The 27,682-nt window shown below is 35.9% G+C and overlaps 1 long non-coding RNA gene across 1 annotated transcript in view; it reads left to right on the forward strand.

The window, feature by feature from the left end:
• The window catches only part of LOC107545512 (uncharacterized), a 475,896-nt gene that overhangs the window by 185,797 nt on the left and 262,417 nt on the right, over positions 1-27,682 (forward strand). The window contains exon 4 of the long non-coding RNA XR_001604041.2: positions 17,622-17,660. This is a non-coding gene — a long non-coding RNA (uncharacterized LOC107545512). The remainder of the gene's footprint in view (positions 1-17,621; positions 17,661-27,682) is intronic.

Here is a 27,682-nt window from a genome sequence, read left to right on the forward strand (position 1 = left end):
TGCTTGTGAAACTGACTGGCTGCCCATCAGTGTGGCTCTGCCCAGTCATCTTGGATTAATATCCTACACTGAAATATATGAGACAGAAAGTTGAGCCTTTGAAGAAAGCAGATGGATTTCAGGGACTGGGGAAAAGAATAACTGAATCTAGAGACTGGGGTAAATAGGAAAATTTCCATCAGGCCCTTGAGTCCCTGGAGTTCTTAGGTTCCTCCAACAAATAATCCCTATCATTCCAGTAGTTTATCAACATGACACTTCAGAATACCTTGGTAGTGGTTGCAGATGTTTTCCTTTGTCAAGATTCTTCTTATTTTTTTAAATGGGAACTTACTTGTTCATAAACATATTTTTTAAATGCAAACCTCTGTGAGAAGTTAAGGGGTATTAGCTACCCACATATTCCATGTGAATCAGTTATATTCACTCTTTGCTTTAAAGAACACTGAGATGGGCGAGAGCGGAACAGGTGGATGTCTTGATGCAGAGCTGGGTAAAAGGGAGGGGGAGGTGCTTTAGGAATGTGTTTTCTCAGCAAAAATAATATATGGTAGAGGCACCTTGGATTGCATGTGTGCGAGCCAGGGAGGCTATTTTCCTCTGTGTTGGTGCTACAGACTAGACATTCTGTCTGTTTCCTTTCAGTCATATTTTTGGTTTGCTTTTCAGTGGAAGAAAAGCAAAAATAATGTTTGTTTTTTTTATGAGTCCCATTAACATTGTTTTATTTATGAGCATTTTAATAATAGATACATGGAGTATATAATTGTTAGAATAAATTTAAACATCTAAATAATTATCACCTTTGATTGCACTTAGGAGGTGCATTGGGGAGACCAATAGAGGGGTGGACATAATAGCAAAAACTTGGCAATTTGTATCAGTAATAGTTGCTAAACCAGGGGCAATGGTTAAGTAAAGCAGATCTAGAGTCATACAAAAGCTGGTTTTCTTGTCATCGTTACCAATTAAAACACTAATTTCCAAAACCCCTTAGCTTTTTCGTATAAAGCACTTCGCAAGTAGTTTCACGCACATTTGTCAGCATACGAGCCGCCCTGATCACTCTTTTGTAGGTAGTAAGATTGCTGGTTATTTGAAGTGATTTGAGCTGAATCCAACTTTAACTGAATCCAACTTCTTTTTCTCTTTTTATTTTTTTTAAATGGGTAAAGGGGGAAAGAGGCAGGAGGGGCTACTAAACAGAGAGGTTCTAATAACTATACTCTTAACTTTTGCCTTACGAGGTTTCCAAATGAACTATCAGACTCAATATAAATCCCTTCCTGAGGCCTTCCTTCCTCAAAAAAATAATTTAGTACACTCAAAAATGATTTATTATTAAAAAGACATACCTCCTCCACTGCCCCTGGGGTGTGTACACTCTGGATTGTATATAGAATGTTGTCTTGTTATAGAGTCTTGAAAGGAATTAAGACTGTTAAACAATGATCGATCTGATAATGCCAACCCATGTTTTATTATATTTACTGCTGTTAGGGTTTAGGAGATCAATAAATAATACCCTGTTCTTCCCCTCCTGAGCTTGGAACAAATTCAGAATTAAGGCCCCGGAGAGAGACAAATAGAGGACAAATAGCCAGTTTTATTATAAAGATGTCTGGAAAATGTGGTTTTCAATGTTCAGGCAAACAGGATTAATACCCCACCACTGAGTTAAGCAGACTTTCCTACTTGGTCATTGACTCATCTGAGCAACCAATGGTCTCCCCAAAAGGACCGACTTTACCCCTTTAAGCTTGTCACATGGCGACAGTGAACTTGACTAAGATATAAGACCAACAGACATTGAGAGAGGCAAGAGCTCAAGGGCAGCTGAGCTAGACGTATTCGGTGCCTTCTGCCAGAATTTGGGATCAGAGGAGCCAGCAGAAGGCCAGGTGGGTTGCTCTAACGAACACTTTTATGAAAATAAGAGGCTCCAGGAAGAAAGAAGTTTCTACCCAATGTCTTTTGTCTAATGGTTCTCTTTACCTGGGATTTCTCACACAAGCTGAATTCTTCCATCTCAAATTATTATCAGCTTTGTTGTCAATTACAGACTAAAATATAAGCATACAGACAATATAATGCCTTTGATATAAAAAGCCTCAAGTGTTCTTTCATTGTCAAATTCCCAGAGATTGACTAAAGTCCCTAATTAAATCACCTTTCTCTGTAAAACTCCAAGCAAATCAAAAGTCTGAATTCCTCAGTTAAAGTCCAAAGAAATTACAGTCCAAGCTCAAAGGTTTTGCTCAGGCAGCCTGCCAGTGGTAGCTCCTCTGATTCCTGAGTGGTGCAGGTGACTTCAGCACCTGTCACTCACTAAAATTGGTTTTAGTGCCTTCAGCATCTCAGAATACTCTCCCCACTGAGGTAACCACCATTCCAGTTTTCTGTGCAGTTTTCAATTACTTACGTATATACCCCTCACAATATATTATTTAGTTTGTCCCGTTTCTGAACTTGAAATAAATTGACTCCTGCTGGACATAAGCCTCTGTCGTCTTTCTTTTGCTAGCCTGGTTCCGGATTATCTATGTTAATGTATGTGGCTGTGGTTCATGATAGCATATGCTACAGTTTATTGATCACTTCTTTGGATCATTGCTCATTTTTTATTCCTGTTATTAAGAACAACTTTTCTTAATAACACATGCATATATATAACAATGAACACAACTGAATAGCACTCATGCAAATATTGAAGGAACTCCTTTTTGTATGGGGTTTTACTTTTTAAAAAGCTCAGTGAGCTAAGAGAACACACAATATTATTACAGTACTAGCTTTATATGCAACAAGTTTAGAAAACACAGCAACCCCAAATATTATGGCAACCAGAGATTCAGTGGTACCTGGTAGAAGAATGTTATTCCAGGAAAATCTTGCTCGGATCAGGATTGCTAAAATGCCATTCAGTCCATGAGGATTGCCTGAATATTTCAGAACCTGGGAACACCTGCAAGATCTCTTCTATCTTAAGATTAAACATGGCTCTACACTGACCATGTCTGAGAGGAAACCTGCCTGACTAGAAAATTCTTTCTCAGAGTGTTCTTTGAAACTTTCTGGTCATCTTGCTAAATTTAGAATCTTGTAAAGATGGCAGATTCAATCACGAGTTGTAAACTGAGGTGCCCTTTTCCCAAATAGCTTATTCAAAACATTTTAATTTTCATTTCGCATTTGAGCACTGGGTCTCTAGAGTCCCCATGCTGTAATGAATGTTGATTCTATGACATGTTTCACACACTATCTTGTCAGTAGGCAGATCAAGTTCTGTAATGCCTTAACTCTAGATATCTAATACTTAAATTTAATGAAATGTGCTTTGGGGGGTGGGTGGGGGGGATGTTCATCTTTTAATCTTATATGTGTTTCATCTGGACAATCCACTTGATCTGAAGCTGTTGATAGTCCTGAAGCATGTGACTGCAGGTGGTCTGATGAAGCCCAATACCTCTGCCAGGAGCTACTCCCAGGAATATCCCTTCCTCTTTTCCAGGGCTTGAAAAATGCTACTCCTTTAGAAACTTTGTTATGTCTCTAATATATTTCTCTGTAGCAATGGAGATGCCACTAGTGTTTAATTTCCTGTTGTTGTTCATCACAGGTTTCTAGGAGGGTCATCTGAGTTTTTAATTCTTCAACCTGTCCACCTTTTCTAACACACTCAGGGCTAGTACTGTTTGCAGGTTCAGAACACTCTGATTCTTTTTTCTTCCCCTTTGCTTCATGGTCCAGGCATTTATTTTGGGAGTGTACTTCCTTAGATTTTGTCTTTTGACATTTAAAAAATAAATGAGAACTGCATCTTTCAAAAGGAAGTACTTTCAAACATATTTGTTTAACTTCACCTTCTGTCGTTGAATAATCCTGTCCAAGGGGTACAGTACCACAGAGCACATAAGTCAGACCTGGACTCCAGATATTACTGCCTGCTGGGCTCTTGTTTACTATGTTACATCTTTTCTGTGCCTTCTCTTATCCCACCTTTCATCCAACTTCTTAAGCAGAATCCCTAATGGTTAAGCAACATTTGTACCTCAGTCTGTTGTAAATTTATGCCAATTTGGTGAACACCAATTCATGAAACCCTCGTTTTATAAAGTTATAAGTATTCTACACTGACCTCACTGGTGTTTTCTTCTCAATTCTCTCCAGATTTTCAGATGTGATATGGTCTAAGTCTTGAAAAGGTAGCTCCCCAATAGTGCTAATGATTGACCCTACCTGAAGATCTGCCCCTGATAGATTAGGACATGTTTCCCCTGAAAAAGATAGTTTACTCTCTTTCTGCAACCTTTCCTCCCTTCTTTTGTTAGATTTATTTAGGTGGAAGTAAATTTCTGATCTAATAGCAATAAAAACTTTTTTCCCCCTATAAAATTCTTTCAAAGACCTATTTGACTTGAGCATGTCTCCCCCTTCATTCAGATACTGTAGCTTACCCTTTAAGATCTCAACCTCTTAAGAACAACCTGTCTTCATCTAAGTCAGGCTACCTTTTTTCTTTTCTTTTCTTTTCTTTTCTTTTCTTTTCTTTTCTTTTCTTTTCTTTTCTTTTCTTTTCTTTTCTTTTCTTTTCTTTTCTTTTCTTTTCTTTTCTTTTCTTTTCTTTTCTCTCTTCTTTTCATTTTATTATTTTATTTTCTACTTCCATTCTGATGGCCAGACTGAAGCACATTTTTAAAAGCATTCTGGGGTTTTTCTTAGATTTCCTTAGCAAACTTAGCATCTTAAAACAGAGTATTAATCCAAAACTTTTTTTTTTTTTAAATTTTCAAAGTTTTTTTCCTATCTCAGCCAAATATGATGGCATATTTTCTTTATAATAAAGGGTCTCCATTTTTTAATTTGTTTATTAAAGTCTATTATATTATGATTGAAGTGTTTTTTGGTCTTTGGTTAGCAAATTTAAAGTTATTTTTTGCCTAAGACTTAAGTGGCAGGGAATGATTTGAGCTTACATTTAATCCATGCGAATAAAGAAGTTTTCTTGACTATAGTTTCTTTCCCTGAATGCAGTTCAGAGGAACAAAACCTGGAGAATTGTGTGGCATTTAGCTGCCTCACAGCACCATGTATCAAAGGCCCATGTTATGCAGGGGACAAAAGAGAGTGAATATTAGGACTTGAAAAAGCTCAATGTGGCTACAGTGCAAAGGCGAAGAAGAAACTGAGCCCAGAAAAATAGGGAAAGGGCTAAAGCATACAGGAATATGCGGACTGTGGTAAACCTCAGGAACACTGGTGGACAACCTGCTCTTGAGTTTGGAATCTTCAGAAAGTTTGTGCAGGATGACCAAAAAGCTAAAATCTTCTTAGCATTTGTGATATGTAAACAAATAAAAATTATGGCAACACAGTTAAGGAAATATTCATTTGCCCACCTTATAGGGCAATTGGAGGAATGAAATCTAGCTGCAAGATGCCCTCTTTCACTGGGCTGTTACTTCATCTTACCGCCCAGGACTGCATAGAGTTTGTTTTTGTGTTTTTTAAAAAATATATCTTTATTGATTTCAGAGAGAGGAAGAGGGAGGGAGAGAGAAACATCAGTGATGAGAGAGTCATTGATCAGCTGCTTCCCGCACGCCCCTCACCAAGGATGGAGCCCGCAACCCGGGCATGTGCCCTGACCAGGCATCAAACCACCATCTTCTGGATTGTAGGTCGATGCTCAACTGCTGAGCCACGCTGCCTGGGTTGCATGTAGATTTTTATCCAGAGATTGTCCAGGAAGCTAGAGCCATCCAAAATAATTTGGGTGGTAGTGATGGTCAAAAATAGGGAAATTGAATAGAGTGATGTTTTATAAATTTCGATATCATTATGTGAGTCATTTAGGTAGAAGAAAGAAAAAGAAATTTTTTTGTTTTTTTTTGCTCTACTCATCTCTCCAGGTGGTTCCAAAGACTTAATTTTAGTTCCAGGAAACAGCTTATAAAGAAAGTAATCAGAATTATTGAATTCATCATGAAAAGCAAGTTCATAATTAGTATAGCACACAACACAAAGCTGTTTTATTTTTACAATGCATCTTAGGCATAGCCACATAATATATTTCCAGTTAAAATAATTGCTCAAGAATAGTACACACATGATAAACATTGGTGACTATGAAATGTCTAAATTTTAGTTTGAGACTACTTTATATTGGTTAATTTCATAGTGTAACTTTAAAGAATTATTTTCCATGTTAAATACACTTTACAAATTCACTTTTCTTTGGACATTAAAAATGTTTTAATCAAAATGATTTTTAAAAATTTTACATTGCTTTTAGATGGCTTATTATTATGGAAATCAGCTCTAAGAAAATACTTTTTGTTGATTTCTGGTATCTAGTGTTCCAGGCCTGCATTATAAATGATATTTTCAAGCACATATTTACATTGCAAAATTTTTGGTAATTTCAAAACTTGCAAAATTTTGGTGCTACACAAAATCTCTATGGTGAATCAGATTATGTTGCAGTTTATAATATTAGTAATTACCATTTATTGCGTACTTATTGACAAGCACATCAGGTTAAGAACTTTTTTCCCCCCTTGGGTGGTGTTGAGCATGGTTAGTAATCATGTTTGCAAGTTTTGTTTTGTTTTTGAAATTTACCTTTATTGTTGAAAGTATTGCAGATGTCCCCCTTCTTCTCTCCATTGATCTCCACGCGGCATCTCCCCTCACCCTGCCCCCCTATAAAATTTCTTTTATTTATTTTTTATCTATTTATTCTATATGCTGGATGACCTACTCTGTGTTAGTCACTATCTTTGTTGTTGGGTAAGTCAAAATACGGTATCTGCTTTTAATTTTTCCCCTTTGAGTATGATATTTTCTGTGGGTTTGTCATATATGGCCTTTATTATGTTTGAGGTATATTACTTCTATTCTCACTTTGCTAAGAATTTTTATCATAAGTGGGTACTAGTTTTTATCAAATGCTTTTTCTGTATCTATTGACATGATCATGTGATTTTTATCCATTTTGTTTATGGGGTGTATCACCTTTATTGATTTGCAGATATTGTACCAACCCTGCATCCCAGAAATAAATCCCACTTGATCATGGTGTATGATCTTTTTAATGTATTGCTGGATTTACCTTGCTAATATTTTGAGGATTTGTGCATCTATGTTCATCAGGGATACTGACCCATAATATTCTTTCTTTGTAGTGTCTTTATCTGGTTTTGAAATTAGGATAATGCTAGCTTCATAAAATGAGCTTGGGAGTCTTCCCGCCTCTTGAATTTTTTTGGGGAATATCCTGACTGGCTTCTGGCCCTGGGGCCACACTTAACACATTGGTCTTTCCCCCAAGATTATGCTCACACTTACGGAAAGGGCTTTTTTTTTTTTTTTTACATCTGATCCTAATTCTATCTGGGATTTCCCTGTCAAATAACCAAAATGTTTTTTCAGATTACAAAAACAAATAAAAATATGTGAGCAGACACAAAATGGTACCTATTGTAAGATTCCATTTATAAGAAATGTCCAGAACAGGTAAAGGAGCAGAGACAGAAAGCAGATCAGGGGTTGCCAGGGGCAGGAGGCATGGGGAGTGAGTACTTTTGGTGCAGGGTTTCCTTTTGGGTGATGGGACATTTTGGAACTAGATAGTGGTGATGCTTGCACAGCATTCTGCTCAAGAATGGCACCATTTAAAATACAAACAGTAATTTTTATTTATTTCTTAAAATTAATTACTCAGGAAGAACAGAGGCTAAAATCAGGAAAAATAAAATAATCACAGAAAAAAAACCCATAAAACCCCAAATAAGAAAAATAAAAAAATAAAAAACAGAGTCACTCCATGAAAAGAATAAAAACCAAACAATAACAGTAAATAAAGGGAAAAGATCGAATAGGAGGGATGAAACAACTTTCTCTGATGGAACAGGGTGAGCACATTCAACAAGCGGCCCTTGAGCTTTCCCTGCCGCCTCTTCCAGGGGCAGCTCCTCCTGGGTGGCAGGAACCAGGGCAGGTTCAGTGGAGGGTCCTTTAGGCAGCAGTGGTGGGACCTCGGTTACATCAGGAGATGCTGCGCAGTTCAGCCCTACCACCAGCGCTGCAGCTGGAAGGGCTGTTGGAAGTGATGTTACTGCTGGAGGTGGTGACCCCTCCAGGTCTGCCCCTGCATTAGGCTCCTTGGGATGGGTGTCAGGTGTTAAAACAGGAGCAAGTTCTGTCTCCTGGGCTGGTGCTGGAGTTTGGAGAGAAGAAAAGATCACTCACCTGCCTGCATGTCAATGTGCCCCCCAAGGACAGAACACAGCCACAGCCCAGGACCCACCACCACAGGGCACCTTCCCCACTGGCAGCCCAGCAGAGGGGTGGTCTGAGGCCGGTGTTTGCTCCTGGCTAGCCTCTGGGGGTGCTCCCTCTGTGTCTGACACAGACCCCTCTCCACAAGCTCCCATGCACCTCTAACCCCCTATCCCACCCTTACCTCCTCCACCTTCTTACCCTTGAGTTCTGCCTCCTTGGGCTCCAGGTCATCCTGCCCAGTACATTTGACATAGACATTGTGTTCCAGGTTGCAGTTGAATATTTTGAGCTGCCTATGAAGCTTGGGCTGCTTCGGGGTTGGAGGCCTGTGAGGCTGGTGGAACCTGGGCGGCTTTGGGGGAGGAGTCCCTCTCTGGCCATCCTCCAACCTTGATTCCCCAGACTCCCAAGTGGCCACACACACATCAGGCCTGCTCTGACTCACCGGCCCCTCACTCGTGGACATGGAGTAGGAGTCTTTGTCGAAGAGCTGCTGATAGTCTGTGTCCTGGGTTGAATTCTGCAATGACAGTGACCATCATCTGACCAGGAGGCCTCAAGCCGTGCCTGGCCCTACTCGTTGCTGCTTCTGCCCACTGGACCTTATGCTCCCAGTTCAGGCCCAGCCCTGTGTCTGCACAGATCTCCTCCCAGGGGAAATGAGATTCACCTCCAGGGCTCAGGATAAACCTCGGGCAGAGGGGGCCACCCACACTCCATGTCCACCCAGCCAGCCTCGACCTCGGATGTGAACATGACAGGACTGCCAGGCTTCTGACCCTCCCCCAAACTGTTCCTGCCTAGCAGGCCCTCCCCATGTGAACCCCCCTTCTACACATACACACTCACGCACACACACACACACACACACACACACACACACTCACACACCCACACAGAGGGAACATAAGGCTGGTGAGGTGGGATCAGAGTGGTGGCCTGGCCCAAACAAAACCATTCTGGGCCTCCCTGTGTTACCTCCGTGTGCCGCCTTGAAAAGGGCCACAGTCGTCGGGGCTGAGTCCGGATCCCCTGGCGGCCTCGGCGGAACACACCCTCCCCGCTGCCTCTTTTGAGGCCTCGGCCTCGGGACAGTGGCAGACAGCACGAAAACATGGTGTCCTCTCCAACGTCTCGGTCCAAGTGAGCTGGGGAGGGGCAGTTATGGAATGTGGCTGCCCGGTTACCAGGGTTCCAAGTTCTGTTGGGCTCCATCGTCGGGAAGTGAGGTCACTCCCTGGGTCCCCTACCCAAGCAAAGTGGGGAGGAAATGGGAAACACCTATAATAGTATCAACAATAAAAAAAATAAATGTATAAAATCGACACCATTTGGAATAGTTGGAAGGAATAGTTGGAATAACAGAAGTACAATTATGTTCAGTAATTATCTGGAAAATACTAAAGAAAGATAGAAATAATAGAATTGATTGCGTACCTCTATATGCCATTGTAATGAGTATGTATAACATAAAATGAAGACTTGGAATTTTAGCAAATATGGTTGTATATATTGTTCAGGTACCACTGAACATTATTTAAAGTACATATCTTGACCAAAAGAAACCAGTAGAGGAGTCAAAATAGTTGATGCTTAAAAGGGACATATCTTAATGGAAACCAAGGATCTAAGTATAAAAGCTTACGTTACATATATGTGAGAAAACAGGAGAATCACATACAATGTCTTTATAACCCTGCCAGGTCTCTTAAGGCTGACTAGGTATATGGGTGAGGTTCTGTGATGATCTCAGGTTTTTGTGTGTTTTTTTTTAAATATATTTTTATTGATTTCAGAAAGAGAGAAGGGGAGAGGGAGAGAGAGATAGAAACATCAATGATGAGAGAGATAGAAAGAAACATCAATGATGATGAAACATCAATGGGGGATCGGGTCCACAACCCGGGCATGTACCCTGACCGGGAATCGAACCAGGATCTCCTGGATCCTAGGTCGATGCTCAACTGTTGAGCCACACCAGCCGGGCTGACCTGAGATTTTTAATATAACTTGTACATAAACAGAAGCTACTTTTCCTTAACTCCATTACCATACTCAAACATTGTTACATTGTTACTGTCCCTTTCTTTGTTCTTCATGGAAATTCAAAGAAGAAAATCATACGTTTAATTAACTATACATCTTTAAATGACCATTTATCACCCAAAACATTAAACCTCTAATCGTAACATTCTGCTGAAATGTCTCATTCTAAAGGCAATATAAAGGCCAAATTTCTGTTTTCTTCATCTTGGAACACCTGAAAAACTTTTTACATTGCTGTCACTCCTTGTTCTTGGCTCCTGACTCCTTCTACATCTATTTATTTTCTTGGCCAATTTTCCCTGTTATGTTTTCGCGGCAATGCCAGAAATGTTGCTGTTCCCTTAAGCATCGATTACTGGTTGTCACCTTGGTGTCCTTCTTTTCTTCCGTGCATCATTATTCACTGAAACACTCATAACCTCAAATCTGTATCTTCAGTCGATAATGTTCTCCTGAATTTCAGATCATATTCGGATGGCTTCTAGAACTACCCAACTAGAAAACATACATGATTCTAAAACACAATTCATTTAAAGTTTTACTTCTTATATGTGTCTATCACCTCCTTAGATTGTTTCATTTTAATTAAGGGCATCATCACCCTACTCCATAATTCCATCTGCTTTATGTTCATATTGCTAACAAATTACCAAAGTCCTGCCATTATCAAGACTTTCAAATATGTTCTGAAATCGTCTTCAAATACTGGCCACATCTCTTTCCACCACAGACTTCAAACCCCAGCTTCACAGAACATATTGCCATCCATGTTGTTGTATAAGGCATTTTTCCTGTTTGAAATACGTGTTCACCCCAGTTAAAGTCTTCTTTGTCTTTCCCTGGAAGAGCTGGCTACTTCCAGTAGTGAGATAACTAGCCTGTATATAGATTTAAACATGCATTTCTTTCAGTAAAGTGATTTGTTCTTGTATTGAGGAAAGTCAGGTAAATGCTGGTACATTTCTCTTAATTATAAACAAAACCAACTTAGAAACAAAAGCAGTGTTGAAGATAAAATGGAACCACTTCATAAGATAACAATTTCTATTGAATAAAAAGATGTGAAAATTCTAAATTTGCATGTATTTCTTAATATAGCCCAATATATAAAAATGAAGTGATGGAGCTAAAAGGAAAAAAACAAACAAACTCAAAATCATAGTGGGAGATTACAACATGTATATTCCAATATCTGAAAAAACATGATTAACACATACAATATAATTTATGCGTATAGAGCAATGCATATAATTGCAGAATATATATTATTTTCAAGTGCACACAGAACATTTGTAAGTGACCAGATGCTGAATTATAAAACAAGCTTTAATACATGGTAGAGTGAGTACTTTGTGTACAAGTTAATCTGAACTAGAAAATGTCCAGCTATTAGGAAACTTAAAATAGACATTTTTTGGAATACTTCTTGAGTTAAAAATATATTTAGAAATGAATAAAAGTTAAAATACTTTGTAACAAAACTAAAGCCAATGTTAGGGTGAAGTGTATTGAAATACACACATAAGAAAAGAATAAGGCAGGAAACCAGCTATTTGCATCTGTCTCAAGAAGTTGGCAGAAAACAATACATTTAATCCAAATATATAAGAGAAAACTAATAAAAATCGGGAGTAATATAAAGAAAAATATTATATCAAATATTATACCAAACATGCGATAGAGAGAGTCAACAAAACCAAAATTGGTTCTGTAAATAAACTGATAAAAGAAGAAGGTATTGATGCGCCTGACCAAGTAAAAAAGGAGACCTGTCCATTTTAACTATTATCAGAAATAAAACATTAAATCTATACAAATCTGAAAAATATTAGAAGGATGTTGAGAGGATGTTGGAAATTACGTTTTGAAAAATAAAATTTTGAATAGAATTAATATCTAGTAAAATACAACTTAAAACAGACAAGAAAGAATAAGACAATGTAAATACTGATATACCTATTAAAGCAATTAATATTTTAAAAACCTGTATAACTTAAACTCTTAGTAAATAGAAATAGAAAGAATCTTTCTCATTATAATAAATGATAGTGACCAAATACCTACAACAAATGTTGGACTTAATAGTGAAGTTTCCCTTTTAGATCAATTGAAGGCTGCCCAGGGTCACCGCTTCTGTTCACTCCTGTGACTATATGTGATATACACTATCTCAATATAGGTTATCAGGTTTGCTCAGTATGAAACCAATAGAACACATCTTGTATTTCTGTATACAAGTGATAAATAGAAAATAGAAATACTGTTTAATGTCTTAAAAAATATAAAATATAAATGAATCTAATGAAAGGTGTAAAGCCTCTACACAGAGAACTACATTATTGAAATAAGGAAATAAAAGAATAGAATAAAAAGCAACCCATGAAATGGGAGGGAAAAAAAGTTTGAAAATCATATGTCTTATGTGGGATTATATCCAGAATATACAAGTAGTGAGAACTCAGCAATAGAAAAGACAACCCCATGAAAAAGTGGACAAAGGATTCAAGTAGACATTTCTCCAAATTAAGATATACTAGTGGACAACAACCACACAAAAAGTGTTTCCACATCATTGGTCATTAGGGGAATGCAACTCAAAACCACAATGGGAAATAAAGTCGTGTATACAGAATACAAATTGATTTTCCCCAGAGGGGAGGGCAGTTGAAGGAATGAGCGGAAAAGATGACAGGATTAAGTACAAATTGGCAGTTATAAAAATAGTCATGGGATGTAAAGTACAGCACAGGGAATATAATCAATAATATTGTAATAACTATGGATGGTGTCAGATGGGTCCTCGTCTTACCTGGAAGATCACTTCATACGTTATACAAATGTCTAACCACTATGTTGTATGCCTTAAACTAATATAATTTATCAATGGTAATTGAAATTAAAAAAAAAAAAAAGAAAACAGTGAAATTACACTCACTGGCTGTAATGACCTCAGCTTTTTTAAAAATGGCAAATAAGCACTAGTGAGGATGTGAAGAAACTGTAGCCCCTCATGCATTGCTAGTCGGAATGTAAAATGGTGTGCTCTAATGAAGAATAGTTTAACTGTTTTTTCAAACAGTTAAACATAGAATTACCATATGGCCTGGAAATTCTCCTCTTAAATAAACAACCCCAAGGACTGAAAACATATTTTCCCACAAAAAATATTTACACAAATTTTCAACAGCATTATTCATAATAGCTGAAAAGTCAAAACAATAAAAAGCCCTGTGCTAATAATTGGATAAACAAAATGTGCTTTATTTAGCCACAGAAAAGGGGAATACTGTTATGTTCTACAACACAGATGAACCTTGGAAACATGCTAAGTTAAATAAGCTAGACACAAATCTCCACAAGTTGTATGATTTTTTTGAATGAATGTCCCAAATAGGAAGGTCCGTAGAGTCAGTGTACAGGTTGCCAGGGAAAGAGTTGATAAAGGTGAAAGGGATTGATTGCTAATAATAACTTGTGGTACCAGTAATGTTCTAGAATCAGTGGTGATGTTTACACAAAATTGTGAACATACTACAAACCACTAAATTTTACAGTTTAAAACAGTGAATTCTATATTGTGTGAAAATGTTATTTTTACAAAGTCAAACTCTTAATGAAGGAAAAGGCACGGTAGAAGGGCCAGCTGTACAGGCACCAAGGTATTGAAGTTACTTCCCGTAAGAGCATGATAAAGACTGAAAGTTAAATGGAATACACTGACATCTAGAAACAGAGCCAAGCATCTACGGAAACTTATTTTATGACAGATCTAGCATTGTCGAGCAGCGAGCAAAGCTGAGGTATTTTCAATACATTTTGTTGGGTCAATTTGTATAATAATGAAATTATAACCCAACTCACACTGAACAAAACACAAATTTCAGGTAATTCGATAAGATGTGAGAGGCAAACACATCATAACATAACAAAACACTTAGGAGAAAATAGAGGAGACTATATATGACCATTTTGTATAACAAACAGGACACAAAAATAATTAAAGGGGTGCTTAAATTTGACTATAGTGAAATTAAAAATAAATTTGCAGCAAAAGGCACAGTGAGTACAAGTTTTAGCTGTGGAGCAGGAAATATATTTGCACCACATCTAAACAACAAAGGGCCCTTATCTAAAATGCACAAAGCATTTCCACAAATCAATGAGGAGAAGACAACCCACAGAACATGGTCAAGAAAACTGAAAAGTATATTCTTAAATGAATATATAAATGACTAATATATGAAATGTCATAAAGCTCATTAATAAGGCCATATAAATAAAAAGCATAATTATATTCCACTGCACAGTAAGCTGATGAATATAATTAAGCAGGATAAAAATATTTCTGGTGAATTCGTACAACAGTGGCAACGCTTACACTCCATTTAGCAATATCTGTTAAAGTAGAACATACGCACATTTGTTGACATAGCAATTTTCCCCCAGAAAATATCCAACAGAAGTACATATACATGCATACAAGGATGCTTATAGTAGAATTATTCATAATAACAAAAAAAGTAGAAATAATCCGTATACCTGCCAATAGGAGATTGAATGTATAAATTGTGTAGTAGTCATCTAGTGGAATATTACAGAGTGATGAAAATTAACTATAGTTATAAGCCATAAGACAGACAGATCTTACAAGCATAATGTTAAGGGAAAGAAACTAGACATAGTAGAAAGTAAGTGTATGATCCCAATTATTTAAGTCCAGAGCAAAATAAAGCTATAGGATGACCAAAAAAATCTGAAAACATGGACAAATACATTCAATGGCAGTACATGTTCAAAGAGTTGTCGTTCTCTGGTGATGCATAGTCAATGCCCATGCTAAAGTGTGGAAAATGTGGGGCACTAATGCTGCATTTACACAGATCTCTGCATATGCAACTCTGTTGCTTCAGATGGTTTGTATTTTTATTTGAACTTGTATTTTAGCATAACACACAAGAAGTAATCATGTGGATTCAAATTGCATGTATGTATATGTTTATATGTTTATATATATGCGAGGTGTATATGTGGTGTGTATATCTGTTTGTGTATGCACATATATATATATATTTGTATATGCTCTGTATATATGTGAACAAGCTTCAGGCTTCTATGAGTTAGTCATGTTTTTCTAGTTTTTTTATCTAAGTGGTGATTACATACACATTCACTTTGAGGCAGTTTATTAAGCTATATACATTTGTACTTTTGCAAGTTTCTTGTGTGGATTGTAACTCATAACAGAAAAATAACTCAAATTATGAAAAGAAAAGAAAATCTAATAGACACTCTCCATGGCTCCCATGAGCAGTAAAGATCCAGGGACAGAGGCTTCCAGGAGACAAACCACTCACTCGCACCTTTGAAGACATGCTAGGGAATTCAAAGAGCTCTGTCATAATACAACAAAATTCATTATCTGGCCCAGCCGGGCATGGGTCAGCAGTTGAGTGTCGACCTAGGATCGAGGAGGTCTTGGTTCGATTCCCGGTCAGGGCACATGCCCGGGTTGTGGGCTTGATTGCCACTTGGGGGTGTGCAGGAGGCAGCCGATCAGTGACTCTCATCATTGATGTTTCTATCTCTCTCTCTCCCTCTTCTTTCCTCTCTCTGAAATCAATAAAGATATGTTTAAAAAAAAATTCATTATCTACTCTTCTCAAATGAACTGCTAGTCTTCTTAAATAATTCAAGGTCCCAGAGAAAGAATTTTAAGATTCATTCTAGGCAATTTTTACCAATTAGTGGTCTAGTGTTATGCATATAATTTTGGTCAGTAACCTAACTTAAACATTTAGATGTTCTCATATGTGGAATGTAATAAATGAAATAAAGTGAGGAACAAAATAGATCCAGAGACACAGAAGCATGGAACAGACTGAGGGATCTCAGAGGGAAGGTAGGTAGGGAGGAGTGAGGAGAGATTAATCAAAGAACTTACATGTCTATAAGCATAACCCATGGACACAGACATTGGTATGGGGAAAGCCTGAGGGTGGGGTGGATGCGGGGTGGAGGGGATCAGTGGGGGGAAAAAGGAGACATCTGTGATGTTTCCAACAATAAAGATAAATTTAAAATAAATAAATAGGTAAATAAACATACAGAGAATAAGATGCAGGCACACATTCATATGCGCAGACAAACACACACATAGGGTCAGCTCCCCTTCACATTTATTGTATTCTACATTCTCTTTCATGAAATGAAAAGTGTTTTAATATCCAAACAATATGTAGTTGGAAACTTGATTCCCAAGGCAAAAAGAAAAGGTGATCATCATAAGTTTAAAAAAAAAATCTCTTATTTTATAATAACAAATGTTAGGAGTTCAATATTTCTGCTCAAACACAGAGGCAGGCAGGCATATTTACAGAAGGCCTCACAATGCTTGCCCTTGCCTTTACACAAGACAACATTTATAAAACCTTTGCATCCCATGGCAGGTGCTGGGTCTTCTCCTGGGGATATGTGCTGATCAGATATTGCCTTTCGTTTGAACTTTAAATACCTTTTAAAAATAGAGTCTGCATTTTAATGTAATTTGAAAATTAAAAGTCTTTTATTTTTATCATTATAATATCTTCCATGAATTTACTTTTCAAAAATGAATCAAAGCAAAAACTAATTACTGTCTGATAGCCACCAAAGTCAGAAAAATACAAAAGGTTTTTTAAAATGAAGCTTTGGTTTGCCTTGCCTGTAAGAAAATTAAATATATATAATAAATATTAGAGGATTTTATGCACATTTAATAATAATAGTCTCCCTTCTTTTGAGTACTTAAATATTTAAAATGAACCCGGCATGTGTGGGTCAGTGGGTTGGGCATTGTCCTGTGCACCAGGAGGCCCAGGTTCGATTTCCAATCTGGGTACATGCCTGGGTTGCCGGCTTGATCCCCAGTATGGGGCATGCAGGAGGCAGTTGATCGATGTATCTCTCTCTTGTTTCTATCTCTTGCTCCCTCTCTAAAAATCAATAAAAAAATATATTTTTAAATATTTTAAATGAATAATTTTATGATCAACTGAATAATTAGAAACTTGTGTTCAGGATCTAGGCTATATTTCCTTTTTTTTTTTAATGACACAATATGAGGTTAAGTAAACACTTAGATTTAAGTAAAAAAAAAAATTATCTAAAAATGCTATCCCAAAGCATTTTTAGCATTCTGTAGTACTTGTAAATGTAATAATATTATAGAATTTTAAATTTTTATTATATATATGTTTAAATCAGGAAACTAAACTTTTTTCTCTGTCTTCCTTATTTTTGTGTTTTATTAGGCTTGGACTCCTGGATCATCTGGTGACTTCAAAAATCTGGTAAGAAACATTTTTCTGTAATATCACAAATATTTTTGTTTCCTTTGCCATGAATCTTTGGAGGATGGCTTTCTTCCTATCTCAGGCTTAATCTTTTTAAAAAATTTTCCCCTTCTTTCCATCCCTTGAGATTGAGTCTTATAAGACCAATTGAAGGAGGGCCAGTTTCATCTTTACTCATGTAGGGTGATCTGATAAGTTCTGATGCTAGAATATTCAACTTCATGGATCAGGAGAATATTCCAAAAAGGGGTAGCATTTATTTCTTCAGGAAATAAAAATTTCTGGAAGAGTCTGAGATAAGAAAGAGGATTATTCCGGTATGATGAAGACGGTATCAACTGGAGAAATTTTCTTTTAAAAAATATCAAATGCAACAGCAAGATAAAAACCACAGACAAGCTGAGTATGATAACTAAATTTATTAAAAAGTTTTTTTTACTACTATATTGTTGGTATTATAGTTTACATAGTGTAGAACTAGGAACACACTGAAGGCACTGCTCTTTTCCACGTGGTAGTTAGAATCCTGAGATATTTGCCTGGTACATATATTATCGGCATGGGAATGATATAGTGTTTAATTTTTTAAAAGACTGGTTGGGGTAGAAGTGTTTCTACTTAGCTGTATTTTTCCAAACTACAGCTTTTGTATTCACTTTAGACTCCACCCAGACCCCTCCTTTTTTCTCTCCAAATATTCTTGAAATATTGCTCACATTCAAATTCTTATATTGGAATCCTACTATATTGTGAACTTATGTAAGACTATAAAACATATTTTATCTCATTTTATTTTCTAAAGAATAATTTAGCTTGGATTTTTAGTCTTGTATGATTTGGGGTTCCCCAGCCTTCTAGATCTCTAGACCATTGTAGAATACCCAGCCAAGAGTAGTATGAAAGTTCTTCTTGATAGATTGCAGGAGTGTGGTCCTACACAGCATTCTTTACTAAGAAGTGGTTATGGCTGCGTTAGAAAGGGAGGCTCATGGGAGTCCAGCATGTTGTTATTGTGTTATTGTACATGGCCTCTCACTCCCAAACGCTTCTCAGGGTTTCTCAGCTAATACCATCTGGTCATGTTACCCTAAGTTTTCTGTACTACTTCCGTCCATTCCTTGAGTAACTACCAAGAAAACTCAATGCTGATCAGGCCGATCAGTTCTTTCCTCGCACAGCTCCCACTGTCACTGTTTCCGATTTTGTGAACAGTCCTTTCCTCTATGTTCCCAATCACCCACCCCTTTTCTATTCACTCCTCAAGGCCAAGGCCAACTCCAACTCCCATTTTCTCCTGGAAGTCTGCATTATTTTAAATATTATAGTTGGATTCCTCTTCTCCTTGAACTCTTTATTTTCCGGATCACGAAGCACTTTACCTTATATTCATTGTTACATGTTCTAAGGTTCTTGTGTTGTATGCAAATTTTCTACTCAGCAATTTTGCAAAAGTGTTAAATGTGGTAACAATGTCATCTTGTGCTGCTTACACTGACGTACCTAACAGATTGCTCTGTGTTTAGTAGGTCCCCAAGAAATATTTTCAACTGAGTAACTTATTTAGGATCTCAGTTATACTTATAAAGACCAAACCTGAAATTTTAGTTCTATTATTGTTTGCTTCAATATATATATCTAGAATTATATATACATTTATAATTTTTAAAGGAAACGATGACATGAATATGGAGGATGATTAATAGTATTTCCTGAAACAAATTCTGAACTACATGATACACTCTATAAAACTGTTTTTAGAGTATAATTTAGAGAAAAATATATAAATATAAAATTCAAACCATTATATATTGAAATGCAAATTGAAATGCAAATGATAATATTTATCACAAAATAAATAAATTAAAATATACTCTATTTTATTATCATATAACTCTCAAGCTAAAAAATGTTTACTCTAGAACTAAATGCCAGCAATAAAAATTCACTGGACTATGCAGAGCTAACATTGCCCACATTGAAGTTGAAAATATTTACAAAAAAACCTTATTGCAGCATTTTTAACTTATATAAGATAATGTGTTTAATGTTTACGATTCACTGAATTTTGTATCTGCGTGTGCAATTTCAGCAATCTGTTCCAATTCATGAATTTTGTTTTCTGCACCTGGAGTTTGGCCCTTTTAAGAGGTCAAAATAATAACATATGCACAATTATGTACAGATGAAGGGAGTATGTATTTTTAAACATTCACTGTATATCAGGTGCTATGCTGGGTGCTTTTTCTGTGTAGACTCATTTCAACCTTCCAACCAGACTATGAGGCATGCATTTTGGTCACCCCTTTAGAGCTGAACTGACTAAGGGTCTAAGAAGTTAATTAGTTCATCTACATTCACTTATATAATCACAATGCTGAGATCTCAATCTTATTCCTAGGACTCTAAAGACTCCACTGAGATGCCTTCCTAAAGAAAACTTGCCTCAGTAAGATTATAATAAAATCCAACTTTACATGTATTGGAGTACTAACCCTGATCTTCAGTTCTTAAGAAAATTTATATTTACGTGATTAAAATGAGATTTAATCTTTGTACCTACAGCTATTTGAAAAGATGAAAGGTGTGCCATCATTACTGTTAGTATGCGACCATGATATAAATTGTCATTATGTGAACATAAATCATATATTCAGAAACCAAAGAAAGTAATCATACTCCCACCAATTTGTTTATTCGTTCATTTTCATACAATTTATTGGGTAACTTTTTGTGTGCAAGCAATCTGATAGGGGTTGGGTAATAAAAATGACACATGAGAATTGTCATTTTATATATTCTGCATAATTGTGGTGCTTTTATTTTCTTCAAAAGTTGCTGTTGATTAAAAATTTCTGAGCATTTGTTTTAGGACTTCTATTGTTTCCCTTTCCTTGCTGGGATAGCAGTTTACTGCAAATCATAAAAATAATGTGAGAAGCATTGTTAGTGCACATTAATATTTGGGTTTGCTTTCACTCTTGACCGTAAGGGAGGTTATATTTTCCCTTCACCTTAGATGGGGTCATGGGATCACTTCCAGCCAAGGAAAAATAGAAATGAAGTATATCACTTCTGGGCAAAAGAGGTGAAAAGCCTCCATGTGTTTTACTAGTCTCTCTGCCTCTGCACCAATTGGAGATAACAGAGCCACAGGAATAAATCATCCTGGATCCCTGAGTCACCTGATGGAAGATAGATGCTGTGGCAAGTCTCCCCCTTCCACAGACAACCTATAAGAACATGAAGTTAATTCTTTTGTCTTAAGCTACTGAGTTTTTTAGGGGGGTGGGGGAGTTTGTTACTGTAGCATAAACCTTGCCCAAACTAATCAAATAGCTCTTGGGAAAATGGGCATTGCAGTGACCCTAAACCAGAAATTTTACCTCCCTGAAACTCAATTTTCATCTTCGAAGTAGTGGACTAGATGATCTCTCAGTTTCTTTCCAGCGGTAACACACAATCCAATGAGACCTAAGGACATCAGATGGGACCGTGGTACTGTTTTTTGACATCTCTTGATTGATATTTATATATACGCAAACAATACCTTTACATTTACTGTTGGCAATATTATTTTTTATATTTATGTATTTATGACTGTAAAATAGTTCTTTCTTGACTATCACCTAATAATCTGAGGTACTTGGCATAGCAGGCAACATAGGGCCCCCTAAATAAAAGCCTTGGGAAAATCTGTACTGAAGAATTTAATAAAAATAAGTTATTTTTCACTTACCAAATATCTTTAGATGAAGCAAAGAACATGAGGTAAGGAAAACTACAAGGCATGTATTTACATATAAAATGGCACACTTTCCAGTTGAAAAATGAACAGCATTCCTGAAATAGTACTTTTGCTCTTTTAATCTTAACTAGCACTAGGTAACAGTTTATATTAAAGACCATATAGCAATCTTTTTTCTCCCTAACTTAAAAAGAGTTTCCACGTCTTAAATTATGTTATTTTGGTATGGTGCTCAGAGTAATCTATATTTAACTCTTTAGGTTTTGGAATGACCTGAAACAAAAATCCTCTCCTATGTCTGGTTCTTTTTTTTTGCCTTTTATTGTAGAAATCTCTGTATTCTGTCTCGTTTTTATTTTTTGATATGCACTAAATTACGTGCCACCAACATGCCAGATAACATCATTTCTATAACAGCTAATTAATTAAACATACTCCCTTTTCTTCACACACAAGACTAGAGATCAAAAATAATTACATACAATTACCTGGAACTGAAAAGATTTAAATATACTGCTACAGAAGAGGGCACAACAAATTGTGCCTCATGAAGTATTTCATGCCAGTCATTAATAGTCTCTAAAATGGTTGTGGGACATTAAAATCTACCTCTGTAATATTTATTCAGCTTTTAAGAGTCAAAGTCAGTACATCTGGAATTTAATCCAACTTGAGTGTTACATTCCTTTAACAATTTCTTTTAACCTTGTATCTGCTGTTCCTCTTACCTAATTTCACCTTCGGGATAGAGTTTAAAAAACATTCTTAAGGCAGCATATTCCCATTCTGGGGAGACTACTAGTTTGTAAACACATTCCCTTGGCATTGAACAAAAATATTTTATATTAGTACTTTGCTCCTCAAGATGACTGACATAGGATTCACGTATTTGCACATAACAATCCTTAGTGGAACTCTATTAGTTTCAATATTTGGGTTATATGGAAAAGTGTCCTTTGAGTGAAAAGTTAAATTATCTACATTTTTATTTAAGCTACTCTCATCTGATGTAGAATATTAATAAATGCTTTTATGTAAACAATTTAAATAGGGATTCTATCAAATCTTCTGACATTATCTATCTTGGTAATAATATATTGAAAGAACATTTTGTGGTTAATTAAGCATGACATCCCCTGCTTAATTTCTTGCCTGCTGTCCTGAGTAAAGTAGTACTTTTCCAGTTGTTCACCAGAAAGGAAATACTACCCTAATAGACTTTTTAAAATAATTTTTATACTCCCTATTTATTACTCTTTCTTTGTTCTTCTACATTACTTCCTCTATTTTGGGAACTTAGACCTCTAAACTTATTGTTCAACAATATCACGTGACACAAGGGAAACTCTGATTTTCAGCTGAGACCCTGTCAACTTCTCTTCCCTCTCTCTTTGTTTTTGAGAAAGATGCTAAGACAGTCATTTCCACTTTGGGGAATCATTCCCCAGTCTAAAACCACTTCTGCAATACAAACTCTAGTATGAAAAAAAGATATATATTTTGAAAAGTTGCCTATAAACATATTAAGACATAAGAAAGTATAATTCCTGTTTTTGAGTTGATGCTGAATTGGTTTTCTTTTTTGTTAGTGAGAGCTATATAGTATGAGGTGTCTTTCACAATTCCAAAAATAAAGAATGAAGAGGGAAACATGGAAAGGTAATGAAATGATGGAGGTTAAAGAAAGGCAATATTATACAATATGTTTAATTTTCCAAAAAAAAATTTAGACATAAATGTTGTCAGTGACCTTATATACTTTGGTTATTCATTGTCTTCATAAGAAATATTGATTCCCTGTGAAATAAATACTTTGTCTATTCTACTATTTTTATTTACACAAAATGTTTTGCCAGCTCAATTTTAGTTCTTTTATGATGCCTTAAAGTGTCCCAAATTAATTTCTCTTGTCTTGAACTACCATTAATTTATGGCTTGAACCCTGTATTTTGCACTTGACATGATTTGATTATAATTGTTTCCTGGTTGTTTGTGACACCGCTCCTCTCCATTTACTCTAAGTAATCAAGGACAGAGATATGACTCACTTTTCTTGCTGTCCTTCATGATGTGTAGTATGAGATCTAGATATCTAAAAAGACTACTGATATTCTTTTTTTTTTTCAAGTCTTTACCCAAGGATATGTTCATTGATTTCATTGATTTTTAGAGAGAGGGAAAGGAGAGAGAGACAGAGAAAGAGAGAGAGAGAAACATAGATGCAAGAGACAAATATCGATTGTGACCGGGAATCAAACCCACACCCTTCAGGTGTAGAGGGGGATGCTCCAACCAAGTGAGCCACACAGACCAGGAAAAAACTAGGGACATTCTTGATGCATCTTATTTCAACATTGCTCACTAATTAGAATCATGATTTCCTTTCCTCACACTAAATTTCTTAGATTTTTTATTCTGTCTTTTTTTTAGAACATGCAAGAAACAGTTGTCTTTAAACTTTGTTCTTAAACCAAGAATATTAATAAACACTTTGTGTCTGAGCCTATCTGGCAGAAAGAGGATGCAAGGCTATGAGTGTTTTATTTCTAAAGTAGCAAATATGAATATCACTGCAATGGGTCATTTACCAAGCAGAATAATATTTCCCATTTACAACTATTTTATTTAAAAGTTTGTGCTTAGCTTAATGAGTGTTGAATATTAGGATTGTTTTTCAGGAATTTGAACAAGTCAAGGTGAACAGGAAGATTAGTGGCTAATTTTGTAAATGAGTGTTTTTATTGGTGTATTGTGAATTACTTATTCATCCATCATAGGCTTCCTCTTTTCAGTTATTTCTATTACTATAGCAATCACATACCCTTCTACTGAAAACAATAAACACCACAAAAGAATGTTTTATAGAAGTTTTTAAAAAGCTAGACTAGGTAATAGACTACTTACAATGCATATTTTGGGTCTTCCGGGTATGTTATTGGTTTTTAAGTACTCAGGTGGAGCAAAGAAATTCGCATTATACAGGGACCAACTGGGCAAACTAAACTAAAAAAAAAAAAAAGCCTGGCCAGGTGTGGCTCAGTGGTTGAGCACAGACCTAGGATGCAGGCGATCGGGGTTCGATTCCTGGTCAGGGCACATGCCCGGGTTGCGGCCTCGATCCCGAGTCAGGGGCGTACAGGAGGCAGCCGATCAATGACTGTCATCATTGATGTTTCTATCTCTCTTTCCCTCTCCTTTCTTCTCTTTGAAATCAATAAAGATATATTAAAAAAAAAAAAAAAGAAAAGCAAGCTTTTATCAGTCTAATTGGTATCCATTGCAGTGTTTGGGGAGTTGCATGTATGTTCAAAAATGGCCATGAATTACAGAGTAAGAATGTTATCTAGCAGAGTGTGCTGCCAATCATTGCAGTAGTTTGGAATGCCTTTCTTGACAAGCTGAGGAGAAACCTGTTCTCATGGGGTAGCATTTCTCCTTCCCTGCAGGCTTATTTTGTTTTTTATTGAAAGAGAGCAAATAATAGCAAATAATGATGCTATTATTTTCTTTTATAGTCCAACTGGCTACTATTTTCATGTTCACCAATAAAAGAAATCAGAATGAAAGAAAATATTCAGTGGATATTATTTTCTTTTACTATATTATTTTGTACTTGGTTTCAAATGCCATAGAAACTCAAAATTAAGTTCTGCAGGTTAAAAATCAATGAAAAGCTTGTTTGAATTTTGTATTTTGCTAAGCTGGTGCAAGATCTCAAAACACTAATGCTTGATTGAATCCTAAAGGAAAAATCATGTACATTCATGTATCAAAATTGACAGTATTTGTGCCAAGGGAACTGTTACTGGTTTATTTTCCCAGTGAACAACTCTTTATATAGTTGGACATAGCTATTTAGTTTGGAAATCATGCCATTACTCTGAAGCAGTTCTAATTACTTAGGCAATGCAAATCTATCTCACTTGTAACCCACAATAAGAGAACTGTGTGAGTAGACCAAGGCTTCTCAACCTCCACACCATTGACATTTAAAACTATTCTGTGTATTGTAGCATAATGTTTAGTAGAATCCCTGGCTTCTGTCTACTACCTACAATAGCAACCCACTATTTCTGACAACCGTGATTGTCTGTATACATTGCCACTGTCACATGGATGCTAAAATGTCCATTTGTTGAGAACCACTGGAGTAAAGTGGATGTAACTCTAATAGAAATCCTTTATTCTCAGTATACTGAACATCTCTGAGAAGCAACCCTTAAAATAAGATAATAAGTAGTCTAAATTATTATTTGGAATATAATTTTATTTTTCTTTTTTGTTGCTATTGATAGATTTTTATATTTATCCACTGAAAGTTATAAAGTAGATAGAAACAAAATGCTTGTGTTATGTCAACATACATATACATTAATTATATATAAATATATACATATTTTAACATGTATATACATATTTATACATATATTCACTATTATAGCTTTCTCTATGTCAACTAATATATCTATTAACTAATCGAACTATATATATAAACTAATATATATCCTCTGATAAGTATCAATTCACAGCAGTAATTTAGACAACTTTCTGTATGTTCTCAGATTAAAATCGTATAATTTTGTTTAACCTAAGGAAAGGATTGCAGAATAAAGTAGGATTCAGTTAAAGTTTCCATTTTGTAAATAAATCTTTCAAGTTCTCTTGTGAGACCTTAAAATTAACAATAAAAACAAAACAATTCAAAAAACCTCATTAAAATTGACAGTGCAAAAATCTTTGAATGTTGTCAGAATGATCTGAAATAAAGAAGCAATGCTTTGAATTCTCTCTGATTTGCTTCTCAATTCATAGTCAGGAAGCAAGTACTTGAATCAAGTAATTCAATTTACTAAGAATTGAATTATGTTATTGTAGGCCTAAGTCTTTAGTACGTTTTTTAACCACTTTCCTTTATAATTAACTCTTGGTGTATGGCATGAGCCGAAGAGTTAATTTTAGAGTTCCGGGTTTTTTGCTCTTCTGCTAACTGAATAACTATGTAAATGAACTAGGTTAGTTAACCTTATTTAAGATTTAGTTTCCGAAAGGGGTATATGGAGTAACAGCCCTTCCTATTTATTTTACACCTTTGTAACAAAGACATTAAACTATAAGCACTAAAGTGTATTTGCTCTACATATAAATTCAGCTCCTCCTGGCATTTTCTGCTCAGTAAAATGGCATTCACAGTAGTGACACTGAAACCTGTTCTACACTTTTTTTTACACAGAAGGTAACAAAATCTACCTAGAAAAAGCTTATGCTTGACAGATAAGATCAAAACAGTGGCTCCCTCCTGAACTAAAGTGTCTCTAGAGTAGAAGACAGTTTCATAAATATTTACACAAAATCATGTAAAATGTGGAAAAACAACAATTAGGTTTCTGGAGCAAGAACATCCATCCATATGTAAACATGGGAAATCAACCTCTCTAGACAAAATGTCTCTAAATCTCCGAAGTACGATTAAATGACTGCAACTATATAAATGGTGATTAGAGTACTGAGGGCAGTAACACAGAACAAACAGTACTTTTCATTCTAACCCTTAAAAATGTGTTTAAATTGTTCCTTCTAGTAGATGGAAATGATCTGATATATTACCTAAACCCTGCCTTGCCCCTGTAGAACAACCAAAGGTGAAATGTACTGCTTATAGAGCAGAGGCAAGGTTTTGTAGTACGTATTAAGATGGATTGCTTAAGTAAAATGGACATGAATACCATAAACAAAAATAACTCATTACATATTTTTCGTTTTATAGTAACTTATCAGGTTTATCTTTAGTTTTTTTGTTGTTTAGGCCTGTAGTTTGCTACCTGAGTATAGGCCTCCTTGGAAACTTTGGGTATGTGTAAGCCTTTGCCACAGTGAAAAAGTGCACACATAGCTTTGCTGTTGCAAATGTGAGAGGTTATTGAGAAAGCTGAAGTCATACTAGTTGATGACCTCTTGACAATGACATTTTGTAAAATAAATTTTTATATTTTATAAATGATGAGAAGAAAAATGCTTCCAAATAGATAACACGACCTACAAAACAAACAGAAGTAGGGCAAGCATCTAAGAAAGTTGAAAGAGAATATAAAGCATGCACAACTAATAATCTCTTCTTGACATAATTCTGTTTGTTTGGGTATTTGCACCTCTGCAAAACCACATGTTCTTACCTTATAACATGTATGCAGATTGCTTTAGAGTAAGAAATATTTTAGAAGGTCCTAAACTCTTCACATTCATTCACTCATGAAATTAAGTCTACAAACATGAAAAG

The sequence above is a fragment of the Miniopterus natalensis genome, chromosome 12 (assembly GCF_054644295.1).
Source record: "Miniopterus natalensis isolate mMinNat1 chromosome 12, mMinNat1.hap1, whole genome shotgun sequence".
NCBI classification, from domain to species: domain Eukaryota; kingdom Metazoa; phylum Chordata; class Mammalia; order Chiroptera; family Miniopteridae; genus Miniopterus; species Miniopterus natalensis.